The 13536-nt window shown below is 42.7% G+C and overlaps 1 long non-coding RNA gene across 1 annotated transcript; it reads left to right on the forward strand.

Annotated features, from left to right (window-relative positions):
- Window positions 1-6501: 6501 nt before the first annotated feature.
- Window positions 6502-11671, forward strand: LOC111157175. Its single transcript, XR_002641279.1, has 3 exons — window positions 6502-6643; window positions 9535-9631; window positions 10535-11671. It is a non-coding gene; the product is annotated as an uncharacterized LOC111157175 (long non-coding RNA).
- Window positions 11672-13536: the final 1865 nt, after the last annotated feature.

Raw genomic sequence — 13536 nt, forward strand, 5'->3', positions numbered from 1 at the left:
TCCCCGAGACCCAAGACTTCCTGCTGAGTTCTAGAAACTGGTCCCATCAAGCCAAAGGGGAGGAGCCAGGCCCTCAGGCCCAGTGCTCAGAGTTGAAGGGGAAAAAAAATCAGAAAATGAAAAGATCCTACAAAGTAGGTATGGGATGGAAAGGGCTGAAGAGGAAGGCAAACCCCACATCCAAACCAAGATGTTTGGAATGGATTCTATTCATTTTTATTTCGTGTTTGAGGCAGTTCCTGGGGACATTCAGGGTGGGTGGAGGAGCTGAGAGCTGGAACTTTCTGTGGCGGGAGTAGGTGGAGCTCAGGGATCAGCTGTTCTAGTGCTGTATACAGTTTCCGGCTATTCTAGTGCTGTATACAGTTTCCGGCTAAAGCACTTCAGCCAGTGTCCGCGTTAGCCCCCTAGCGCCGGGCGCTATTTGAATCACACATGAGCTACCTGGACAACGGTACACAAGAGGAGAAGCTAAACACAGCCCCCCACGCTCACAAAACAGACACTCAGAAGCTCAACTCTGCTGGCAGGTGGCACTTTTCCCTTTCCACTGTGCCTCAAGCCCTTTCCTCCGCAGCCTGGAGCCCTGGGGGGAGGGGGCAACTGGGGGCATGGGGGTGGCAGTGGCGACAGCTGGGCCCAGGGGGCAAGCTGGAAAATATGGCAACACAGCCACAAAAGACGGCATTTTCTTATTAGCTCTTACAGGCTGGTAGGGCCTGTCAGTCAGTACCGGCGAAAAGGAAGCCCAACAAGGGCTTTTGTGTTCTGGTGTCTCCTTTGCAGGCAGAAAATAAACCATGCTCGGGGTACCTGGCTGGCTCAGTTGGTGGAGCACGGGACTCTTGAGCTCCGTGTTATGCGTTTGAGCCCCATGTGGGGTGTAGAGATTACTAAAAAATAAAGAAACTTAAAAGAAACTTAAAACGATGCTAACCAAGGACGGACCTGCGGTATAGTTCCTGAGAGTTGTAAAGGGCAATAATGTTACTACAGTTTTGAAAAACATTTACAATACTTGCTTTTTAATACATTGCGTATTGCTTGGCTGCCCTATTTGAATTTCAAAAAAGAATACTTCTCCTTGGATTTAACGTAAGTCATACTGTAGCAAAGAAAAGAATGGTATATTTGATTTAGATAATGCATATACATAAAAATGTATGAAAAGTAGTATCTTTGGTGCTGAGGGTGGAAATCATTTTCCCTGGGATCTCTTCGACTTTTAAAGATTTTATTTATTTATTTTTAAAGTAGTCTCTACACCGAAGGTGGGGCTTGAACTCATGACCCCGAGATCAAGGGTTGCACGTTCCACCGACTGAGCCCGCCAGTGGCCCCCTCTAGTTCCTTTACATGGAATGCAAACCGATGAAAAACTCTTTGCAATTCCCACCCACATACGGACATGTGTGGATGTGAACAAAACCAAGAAACCATGACCTCATAAAGCACTAATGTGTTCTGGATAAAATACAAAATGGTGAAGGTCTACTGCAAAAAAGTGCAGAAGTCAAAAAAAATCGCTCCCTACAAAAACGGTCAGGAGCGTTTTGAAATCACAACTTGCCTTGTCTTTTGCTTCATCACAAAGAACCCAAGAACTCAAATATTCAGTGTCCTGCCAACATAAAGCTAGTAAATGTATTTTGAAGACAGCAACTATCCCACTGTTTGCCTTTTGCTTACCAAACAGGATTTCACATGATCGAATATCCTTTCTCTGAGGATACTGAGGGATTTTACAGAATCTAAAAGGCAATGGTAATCAAGTAAGGAAAAAGGATGTGCTGCCATGTATCGCTCTCAAGTTATAAACGGGTCCACACACGGTACTTAACGCTATTAGCATGGCGTGATGTTGACGCCAAAATAACACGTACAAGCTCACAGTAGGTTGATCATCATAGTAACTTTACACGGTTTCAGATAGTTTTTGTGGGTATTGTTAGAATCGGAAATCTCCTTCCTACAGGATAATTTTTAAATTCCTGTAGAATGCAGGCGAAGCACTATTTCTCTAGAAAAACGGGCAGCAAAGTACAGCCCACAGAACAAATCCTACCCACTAAGCCAGCCCTGCCTATTTTCTAATACATCTTCTGTGGCAGCTTCCACACCATAATGGCAGAGGTTGGGTTGCAAAAGAGACTGCCTGGCGCACAAAGCCTACATTATTTATTATCTGGTCGTTTACCAATCAATGCGCTAGGCATTTAATTATTTATCCTCATTGTCCCATGGCACAATAAATAGCAGATAGGTAGATTTTCAATATCGAGTATGTTGTTTTCCTGAATGTAATTGATGGGATTTACATTAGGTTTTGGTAGATTCTCCTCGAATGTGGCTGCCAAATGGTCTTCCCCTCACCATGTTGCATTCTTCTCTCTCCATCAAGACGTAGAGTTTGTCCCCCCCACCCATAGCACAGTATGACAAAAGATGCCTGGAGGCTTTTACTTTGCTTTCCATGCTCTAAGTCGCCATGTTGAAAGTCTGTCTCCTCTGCTAAAAAGAGGGGCCCTGCCAGTCCCCGACATAGCAGGTGCCCCAGCCACGGTGCCAGTCATGAGTGGAGCCATCTTGGATGTTCGCACCCCAGATGAGCTCCCAGCTGAATGCAACCACAGAAGGGCTGCCCCCTCATGGAGCAGAATTGCCTAGCTCAGCCTAGACGACCAACAAGGCAGTGAGAAGGAATTGTCTTAAACTACCAAGCTTTGTCATTATGCAGCAATAAATGAACTCAACTTAAGGTTTTGATGTCCCATTTAGTATTTCAAAACTTTAAGATATTTAAAAACAGTTCTAAAACAAGCCAACCCCATCACCTTCTTTTATAACTTAACAGCAAGAAACACCATTCTGTTCAGATGGCAGTGGGAGCAGGCTAGATGAGAAACGCTTCTACTAAACTATAGGTAAGACGTAAGACATAGAGAATTGTTTAAGAAAGAGCAAAATCATCTGGCAACAGCACAAGACACAAAATACAATCATACTCTAAATCCTGGAAAGATCTTTTAAAATCTACCAACTCAGTGTCGGGGTTTCAGAATCTCATCTTTGAAGAAAGCATTTTTCCCCCATCCTGCTTATCTTATTAGAACACAGGTCAGGTGGGGCGCCTGGGTGGCTCAGTGGTTAAAGCCTCTGCCTTTGGCTCAGGTCATGATCCCAGGGACCTGGGATCGAGCCCCGCATCGGGCTGTCTGCTCAGCAGGGAGCCTGCCTCCTCCTCCTTCTCTCTCTCTCTGCCTGCCTCTCGCCTACTTGTGATCTGTCAAATAAACAAATAAAAATCTTTAAAAAAAAAAAAAAAGAACACAGGTCAGGAGAAAGAAAGGCTTCACGGAAACACAAAACATAGTTGTTGAATCCCTGTCTGCTGATGAGAGGTGATTTTGATTGACTAGTGATAAAAGGATTCACGTGGATCACAACTCCGGGGGGTGGGGGAAGCTGGTTAAGGAGAGGAAGGCAGGGGCACCTGGGTGGCTCAGTGGGTTAAGCCTCTGCCTCTGGCTCAGGTCGTGATCTCAGGGTTGTGGGATCGAGCCCCGCATCAGGCTCCCTGCTCAGCAGGGAATCTGCTCCCCCCCCCCCCACCGCCTGCCTCTCTGCCTACTTGTGATCTCTCTCTCTCTGTCAAATAAATAAATATAATCTTTAAAAAAAAAGAGAGGAAGGCAGTGAGAGAAGAGAAGACATAGATACGGACACGAAAACAAAAGTCCCCTTGGCGTCACAGAGACCTGGAGCAGGGGATTAGATTCCCCATGGAGTGTGGAAAAGGGGCTCAGGCAAATTGAATTTAAATCTTAGAGGGAAGAGTGGCGTCCCTAGAAATATGTGTGCCTCAAAGAAGAGACGAGAAGGAAAAAATCTCCAACATGGTTATGGCAAGCAGCTATGGTGGTGGGACGGGGATGATTTTTCCCCTCCTTTTAAGTCTACGGCCATACCACCCTGAACGCGCCCGATCTCGTCCCCCTCCTTTTAATTGTGCTTTGATGTGTCAGTGCCTTTTAGTTTTTAACTCGGTGTTATTTTAGAGGCCGGACACGGTAGTATTCTGGTTTTAAAAGAAATGGAGGTGGGTTGTTTGAATAATAACCCTAACATTTTTAGAAAATGATTTTTTAAAGACTAAGTAATTAGAAGAAAATAAAAGTAAACATATTAGAAAACAAGAATGTATCACTATAAATCCAAGAGCAAATTTCTTAAAAAGGCATAGCAAAGATGACCTTTGACAAATACAATCCATTAAAAAGAAAATGCCTCCTAAAGGCCTTCTGAGTGTTGAAATGGACCTTAACAGCCACTGAAAAGTAACTCTGAGAATGTACAAACTGGGCAGCCTCAGCTGTCCTGTATCTGGAAGTCCAGACCAGGTGTGGCCAACTTGATCTGTAAAGGGACCTGATAACACGTAGATTTTCAGCTTTGTGGGCCCTACAGGCTCTGCGGTGACCACTCAATTTCTACAGGCCTGTGGGAAGCACTGAATTTAAAAATTAAATGCAAAATTCTGGAAAAGACAATGGAGAGTTCATTAACAATCATGGGAGAGAGCTTTCTAGAAGTATTTTCACACATAGCCAGTGAGAGCGTGGATCCCAGTAACTCGTCTGCAAAGGGAACGCGTTGATGCACGGGGACACCTGTGCAGGAGGGAGCGCTTGCTGCCAGGCTGCTGCTGGGGCCAGGGCTGTAGCCGGGGGCCTACTGAGGCAGGGGCACCTCCCAGGACGCTTCTTCTGGAAGGGCTGAGGGGAACTGTGGGCTGCCATAGCGTCCGGGACGGAAGGGCGAGCCAGTCCGGAGGCAGTCGGGCCTCCTCTGCTCTCCAGTGCTGCCTCCCCCGGCAGAAGGGGGGGTGGGGAGACGCTTGCTTTGCCTCAGCGGAGCCTCACGTTCTCAGGAAAAGAGCACAGCCTAGAGCGGTGGATTGGAGCTGCCAGATGATCAATGAAAAACTGGCAACACCTGAAACCTCTTTATAAAATTCCCCTCAAGTGCACAAAATACACAGGCTATTTCCGAAACCCGAGCCTTGAGTCCAAAAATCTTCAAGAACAGAACTAAAAAACTGGCATCAGAGAGGTCAAGTCTAAAAACCTGCATGTTAACAGGCCAAGACATGAGGTGGTCAACATACCATGGCAGGATCAAGGTCGGGTCAAACAATATTGTCAAACAACGAGATGCTCCTTTTATTATTTTATTACTACTTTTATGTCAGCTCCATGGCTTACGTGGGCTTGGACTCACAAACCCGAGATCAAGAGTCGCGTGCTCTACCGACTGAGCCGGCTGGGCATCCCTAGATGTTCTTTTTAGTGATTTCTGAGGGGTGCCTGGGTGGCTCAGTTGGTGGGGCCTCTGCCTTTGTTTCAGGTAATGATCCCAGGATTATGGGATCAAGTCCCACATGGCGCTCCCCGCTCAGCGGGGAGTGTGCTTCTTCCTCCTTTCCCCTCCACAAATAAATAGATGAATAAATACCTTTGGAGTGATTTCTGGGAGCATGCAGGAGATAATTTAATTACTTTTATCTTATTGCTCATTTTAATCGTGATTTTGTGATCAGCCTGGCTTGGAAGTTTGAGGACAAGGATGTAGTTTTTCTACAGTTTTATTTCTCATTTTTCTATACAAAATGCCTGATAGAGTACCACTTCTGCTAATCAGCGATTCTTATTGGCAGTTATAAAAATTTTAAACTAAGAGCAGCTGCATTACAGAGCACCTATAATGGAACGTGACAGAAATCGAAAGACCTCAGGCAGCTCTCAGATATGGTTGCACATGGAAAGCAATAGGGTGGCACTGACATCATCTTCTATGATCAGCTGGTGCAGACTGAACCCAAAGGACAAAGGGCACACACGATTTGTTGAGAAGAACATTTATTATGAGAACGGGCTTCTTGTGTACTAATTCATTTTTGACAGGGGATGTGTAAAATCTAAGAACGTTCCACTATTTACTGCTTAAACAAGAATGATTTTCTCTCATTTACAGAGACAATATTGTTTGACCCGACCTTGATCCTGCCATGGTATGTTGACCACCTCATGTCTTGGCCTGTTAACATGCAGGTCTAAAAAGACTTGACCTCTCAATTGAGAAAACCCAAAAGACAACTGGTTTGCCTTATTGAATAATGAACCTGAGACCCCTCAAAAATGATCTCATGTGGTACACTTGCCCCACTCAATGAAATGATGACCAATCGACTCCTTTCCACAGTGTCATTAATAGTTGCCCCAGAAATCAATCAGTGAACAAAGCAGCAGGCCATCACCTCCTATCCTGCTTTTTACCACTGTGAAGTTATTTATTTCTAATTTTTATGAGACCACCAAATCATCCCCAATACTGCAGAAAAACACAGGGCAAGGCGAGAGTGGGCGATGTGAGATGAGGTAACATGGAGAATGTTGCAGAGACTTCAAGTTTTCATCCAATTTTTCTTCTTTTCAGCTCCCAGTGTTATAAGTGTCCCACAAGACAACAGTCCTGAAACCGAACACCCAGGAAATCTTATAAAGCCAGATCCCCGTCCAACAGGGTTAACTCCAGACTCCAGAAAATGTGAAAAAGCATGTGTCTGACCACCCAGCAATTCTGGGTACGTGACCTACAGAGAGACTGGAATTTGAACACAAGGACCGAAGTACAAGTGCTGTTCTGTGCAGCACTGTTAGTAAAAGGGGAACTTGGAAGCAATCTGACTATCCAACAATGGTAATTAAAACCGGGTATTATATCCATGTGGTAGTCTTACACAGCAGGTAACAAGATTAAACTAAATGTGTGTATGTGTAAAAACACAAACTGATGTGTGTGTATCCATATACACACACATATGTACACACACGTTTCTGTTGCACATGCATGTGTATGGGTAAATATGCATCTCTATGTATGTCAGGAACACGATGAAGAATACGAGAGCAAGAAACTCCATGTGCACAATATGAGGCCACACCACACTCGGCTCAGGGTATTATCCCCTCTGGGAGAAGGGCTGGGGATTGAGAACCAGGTTAACGATAAAGGCAATTTCAGCCAGATTCAAAATGTTTTCTTCCTTTCTAAAGCAATGGCTGTAAACAATTTGCAACTACGTGGATGGAACTAGAGGGTATTATGCTGAGCGAAATAAGTCGATCAGAGAAAGACAATTATCATATGATCTCCCTGATATGAGGAATTTGAGAGGCAGGGTGGGGGCTCGTGCGGAGAAGGGAGGGAAAAAAAGTGAAACAAGATGGGACCGGGGAGGGAGACAAACCGTAAGAGACTCTTAATCTCAGGAAACAAAGTGAGGGCTGCTGCAGCGGGGAGGGGAAGGACAGGGTGGCTGGGTGATGGACATTGGGGAGGGTATGTGCTATAGTGAGTGCTGTGAATTGTGTAAGACCGATGATTCACAGACCTGTACCCCTGGGGCAAATAGTACATTATTTGTTAATAAAAAAAATGTAAAAAAAACAAAAAAGCCAAAACCAAAAAACAACGGCTGGAAACAAATCTTACCAAATAACCATAGTTAATTTTATGATAAAACCATATTTTATATTCTCTTTGGTTCCTGCAAACTAAATTTCTTACAAAATAAAACCCACATAGTGTTAGCTACAAAATCCCAAGGATTTGTCACCATCTCTACCCATTTTCTTCCTTATTACCTGAACAGTGGCAGGAGCCCGTACATGGTCCCTTGCTTAGCTGATGGCTTCTGAACAGACCAGAATTTCAGCAATTTCAGCTAAGGCAATGAAGTTTGAGCTGTGCCATGGAACACGATGCAAAACAGAAACACCACAAAGACGTATTGTGATGTTAGCTGTTGCTGCATAACAAACCACCCAAAACCACAGTGGCTTAAAACAATAAGCCTTCATTATTGATCAACAACATATGCGTCAACTGGGTGGCTCTAACCTAGGCCAAGTTCGGCAGATTTTGGTTCACTTGAAGTCTGAACTCAGTGGAAGTGGAGAAAAGGAAACTCGGGCTTGTAGGTAGGCTGGGGGTTGGCTGGTCTGAAATGGTTTCTTCCACATGTGGGGCAGTTGGCTGGTAGGTGGTTGGGTGATGAGAATAACTAGGTAACACGTCTCTTATTACCCAGCAGGTTAGCCTGGGGTTGGTTCACATCTCAGCAAGGTTCCAAGGGAGAGAAGGGAAGTGAAGCACTTCTGCCCTATTTTCTTGGCTAAATCAAGTCCCAAAGCCAGACTAATGTGGGTTTCATACTAAGCAGAGCAGTTCCCTTGCTGCGATCTATTGAAAGTCAGCCCTCAGCACAAGAAAAATGAAAGCCAGCCCAAAATCAAGGAGAAGGAAAATGGATCCTAACTCTCGATAAGAGAAACTAAAAATTCACATTTGAACTTGATGTAATGAGCACTGGGTGTTATATGCAACTGATAAATCACTAAATTCTACTCCTGAAACTAATAATACAGTATATGTTAACTAAATTGAATTTAAATTAAAAAAACTTCAAAAAAATACACAATTGAAAGATTAGAGACAGGAACATGGGTGTGTGTGTGTGGGTGTGTGTGTGTGTGTGTGTTTAAAGATTTAGAAGCATTTTGTGTGTAAAGATTTAGAAACATTTTTCAATCCTTCTACCACATCATGGCTTCTTAGGGACCACCAAATTAACAAAAGGGTTCAATGCCATGATTGGTTAAACTTTATGTGCTACAGAATATAAACGCTAAGATGAATAATCACTTATCAAAAGAAATTCTTACTAGGTTGCCCTCCATTTTTGGTTTTCAGACTTTTTTTTTTTTTAAAGATTTTATTTATTTATTGGACAGACAGAGATCACAAGTAGGCAGAGAGACAGGCAGAGAGAGAGGGGGAAGCAGGCTCCCCGCGGAGCAGAGAAGCCCGACGCGGGGCTTGATCCCAGGACCCTGGGATCATGACCTGAGCTGAAGGCAGAGGCTTTAACCCACTGAGCCACCCAGGTGCCCCTGGTTTTCAGACTTTTATGTACTACCCAAACACACTTAAATAGGCTTCCTCCTCTAACACTTATAGGTGTGTTTCTATACAGCTCACAAATCATCTCACCCAAAATCATTTTCTGGTTAATAATAAACAACTAATAGGTGCTGACGACCTGAAATTGTCTCCGAAGTCACCTTTACAATGGTGAAGATTGAGCAGTACATAGAATCAGCAGGCTAGTATAATTTACCTTGTGCCAAAGCAGATCTCCAAAATGATTTATTAAATCATTCCCCCGAAAGTTGTAAATCTGAGTGAGAAAAGGACAAATCAATAGAAAAACAAAGTCGAACCCTATGATTTTTCATGACCTTCTGGAAGGATAAAGACTGATGTTGTAAAGAAATTCCAAAACATGAAAACTTGTAAAATGACCTGACTATGGTTTGCATTATTCTTAATTCATGCTGTTTTTATAGTCACTAACTTCTGTTTATTAACTTTCTTTCCTTCTATACTTATTCCTTATGCCCTGCCGTGCAGACTTTGAAAGTCAAGGAGGTTTGAAGATCCGTCAGCCCTGTACTTGCTCACGAAGAAAATTGTATGAAGGCACAGCACTGTGTTTTCTGAACTTCAGGTGAAGTCTGAACTCCGCGGAAGTGGAGAAAAGGAAACTCGGCCTGCCTTGGCCAATGGTGCATTAAAGAAGCCATATGTTAAAGGGTGCCTAGGTGGCTCAGTTGGATAAGCGTCTGCCTTCAGCTCAGGTCATGATTCCGAGAGGGGTCCTGGGATGGAGCCCCATGTCTGGCTCCCTGCTCAGCAGGGATCCTGCCGCTCCACCCCACTTCTGCTCTCTTGCTATCTCTGTTGCGGTATTGGATCAAATAGCTTTTCAGGTCTCAAAAGTGCGTTTTCATGGTGTATATTTCTTGAGTTGTAGTTACATCCAATCCCTGGGTCTCCCTGTTTCAATTAAGTTATAATTCACATACTGTAAAATTCACCTTTTAAAAGCATACAATTCAGTGGTTTTTAGGAAAATCACAGGGTGGCACGTGATCACTAATTCCAGAATATTCCATCAGCCCAAGGAGACCTCAGGCCTCTTAGCAGTCAGTTCCAATTCCCTCCTCTCCTCGTCCTCTAATGACCATTAACCTATTGTCTGTCCCTATGGTTTATCTATTATGGACATTTCATAGAAATGGAATCACAGACTATATGGCCTCTTGTATCTGGCTTCTCCTGGAACTCTTGATGAGTTTAAGAAGATATCAACCTGATGTCCTCATCTCTTGGGGTGCCCTTGCTCTTATCGCACCTGTAGAGGCCAGTCTCAGCCTGACAACCCATCTCCACTAAAGGTTAAAAGTACAAAACTATTTCCTCAAGCACTAAGTGAATGGTCACCATTTTGGCAGAGTTACCTTATAGAACTGAAGGGGAAGAGGCTTAGTGCATGTCACCCAGCAAAAGCACCCCAATCCTTTTCCATTTCTAAAGCAGACCTTTTGTTGTTTTTCTCTTTCCTCCTCAGCAATCTCCACTCTCCCCTGAGTGCTCAGCGGACCGTCTACCACCACGTGAACACTTGCTCATTCACCCTCTGATACTAACTGTAGTCCTTCGGCAACATGTATATAATCTTGAGAAGATGGTCTGTGCTAGGGTCCCAATAGATGCTCCAGTCAACGTGCAGAGAGAAGAGCTGACTAAGCACCTCACCCCAGGCCTAGTGGACACTCACAGGGAACGTATATTCTGCTCATCCATCAGAGGAAAAGCTAAGGCAAAGAAATGGTCATTTACAACTTCACTTTGAGCTTAGATGTATTCCACAGAATAGGGAGGCAGAAAGTAGCATTCTCTTTTTACTGGACTAGGTAAAAACAACACAACTCAATTAACTTAAATACGCACTGACAATCTGTCCCAGATGAGCATCGGGAAGAATCTGGCACAAGAATAAGACAAACAGAATTAGAACAAATAGGTGTCTCTCCAATTGTGTTCCTTAAAAAAAGATTTAATTGGTTTATTGAGGAATCTTATCTCATTGTGAAGTAAACACGATTTCCCCAAATTACTGCTTTTAATTTTAATCTGTTGAGACTCCCTTCTCCAATGGATATCAAGTCCCTTAACATTATCTTGGCAGGTTTTTCAACTAGCAAAAAGTTAATAATCGAACTTACCTAAGCTGACATCCATACATCAATTAGCAGTACAACTATCCCTTCTCTCTTAGACAATAGAAAGCTTAACTTTGGAAAATGCTGCCGTTCATGATTACATTATACTTTTTATAGTTAAGAAGCAGTTAAAATAACACAATTCCTTAATATAGAACTTAAGGAAGACTCAGTCTTAAGTGCATTCCCCACCAAGGATCATACCTTATTCATCCTTACGTTTCCAATACCTAGCACAGGTTTTGCTGTGCTAAACCACAGTAGGTGGTTGCCAATACATGCTCAGATAAACTTACTGTTGACAAGCTAAATATTAAGGAGCAGAGGCCACTGAGTTATTAAAACAATAGAAAAACAGGGTAACTGCACTTCCTCAAATTACAGAGTTATTTGACAGACATTATTACAGTTAATAAAATCTAATGACAGATGTCAGCTTTTATAAATTGAGAGTTTAAAAAAGATTCTTTTACGTAGGCTCCACACCCAACATGGGCTTGAACTCACGACTCTTGAGATCAAGAGTCACAGGCTCTATTGACTGAGCTAGCCTGGCGCCTCAGGAAATTTTTCTTTTTGCTTTTTTTGTGTACACTGTACTATGGAATGATTTATAAATCTACTTCTGTTCAGACAAGTGTTTTTTGTTGTTGTTGTTCTTGAATGTTCTTTTCAAAGTCCTAGTACAAGGACCTGCTATACAAGTTATTGAGATATTATTTTCAATATACCTTTAAATGACTTAAAAGGGAAACATTAACATGATAAATATACTTAACTGCAAGGTTTGGCACTTTAGGACTAAAGTAACAATTTAAAAATTGACAAGAGTGGGGCACCTGGGTGACTTAGTGGGTTAAAGCCTCTGCCTTCAGCTCAGGTCATGATCCCAGGGTTCTCAGCAGGGAGCCTGCTTCTACCTCTCTCTCTGCCTACTTGTGATCTCTTTCTGTCAAATAAATAAATCTTTTAAAAAAACTGACAAGAGGAAGATAGCGTATCATTTTTAGGAGAATGGCCTAGACATTTAAATCATATTTTTAACTGATTTATTATTTGAAAATTAATGATATGTAATAAAGGGACACTTGAAGGTCTCTTAATCAACCTAAGCTGTAAATGATTAGCTTAAAGGAAGTTATGATTAGGAAATGCCTTAGGAAGAAAACTTTTCATTATTAGAAAATGAATGAAGGGGTGCCTGGGTGGCTCATCGTTAAAGCGTCTGCCTTGGCTCAGGCCATAATCCCAGAGTCCTGGGATCGAGCCCCAGGTTGGGCTCCCTGCTCTGTGGAAAGCCCGCCTCTCCCTCTCCCACTCCCCCAGCTTGTGTTTCCTCTCTCACTGTCAAATAAATAAATAAAATCTTTAAAAAAAAAAGGAAATGAATGAATTATGGCTGTCTCTAGAAGACAGCCTTTTTCTGGGGAAAAAGAAACACTGGCGGGGTCTACACAGTGTACCTGGGGTAGAGACAGCGGAAGCAAAGGGGCTTTCCCTGTGTGCTCTTTTGTACCTTTTGGATCTTAAGTGACAAGAATGTATTATCTTTTAAGATACATTTAGATTTAAAGGAAGGGAATGAAAATCTATATGTAGAGACCTGGAGAGATACACAAGATCATGATTAAATGATAAACAGCTGCTAAAAAAAAGAAAATGAATGAATTGTAAACTTAAGGTATGCAACTGTATAAATGTTCCCAGAGATAGTTGGTATCCATTTCACTGGAGACTTTAAACAAGGAGATTCTCATAAGGGAAATTTTTTTCTTCTTTTCTTTTCCAGGCCATGAATAATTACTGATTAGACTTTTTCAGCAATTCAGAGCACACTGCCGGTGCACCAGATTTAATTAAAGAGGCACTGCATGAACCAAATGGAGATGAAACATAGTATGAACTCAGTGCTATACCTGATGAGACACCAAAAACCTGAGTCTTACTTAGCTACTAACCACGCTAAGATGATGTCTACTCTGATTTACAGGCTTTCAATCTCACTGGTCAATACATGCAGAAGTCTCTTTGATGGAACCACTGAACCATTTTAGATTTAAAAAAAAAATCCCCTGTGGCCTTTGTCATTCATGACCAATAGTCTTCGGAAGTTAAGGTCAACTGAACTGAGCTACAAAAGAAGGCAGGCGCTATGGTCAAGTCTTGTATGGTACTGGGATCCCTTTAACTGAGTTACAACTTTCTTAAAAATCTAGGCCACTTTCCTAAAAATTATGTTTTCCTCCTCTTGTCAATTTTTAAAATGTTATTTCCCTAAACTGCTATACCTTGCAGTTAAGGATCATATTCATTATGTTAATGTTTGCCTTTTAAGCATTGAGGCGGG

Source organism: Enhydra lutris, unplaced genomic scaffold (genome assembly GCF_002288905.1).
Source record: "Enhydra lutris kenyoni isolate GAN:26980312 unplaced genomic scaffold, ASM228890v2 scaffoldscaffold52, whole genome shotgun sequence".
NCBI lineage: Eukaryota > Metazoa > Chordata > Mammalia > Carnivora > Mustelidae > Enhydra > Enhydra lutris.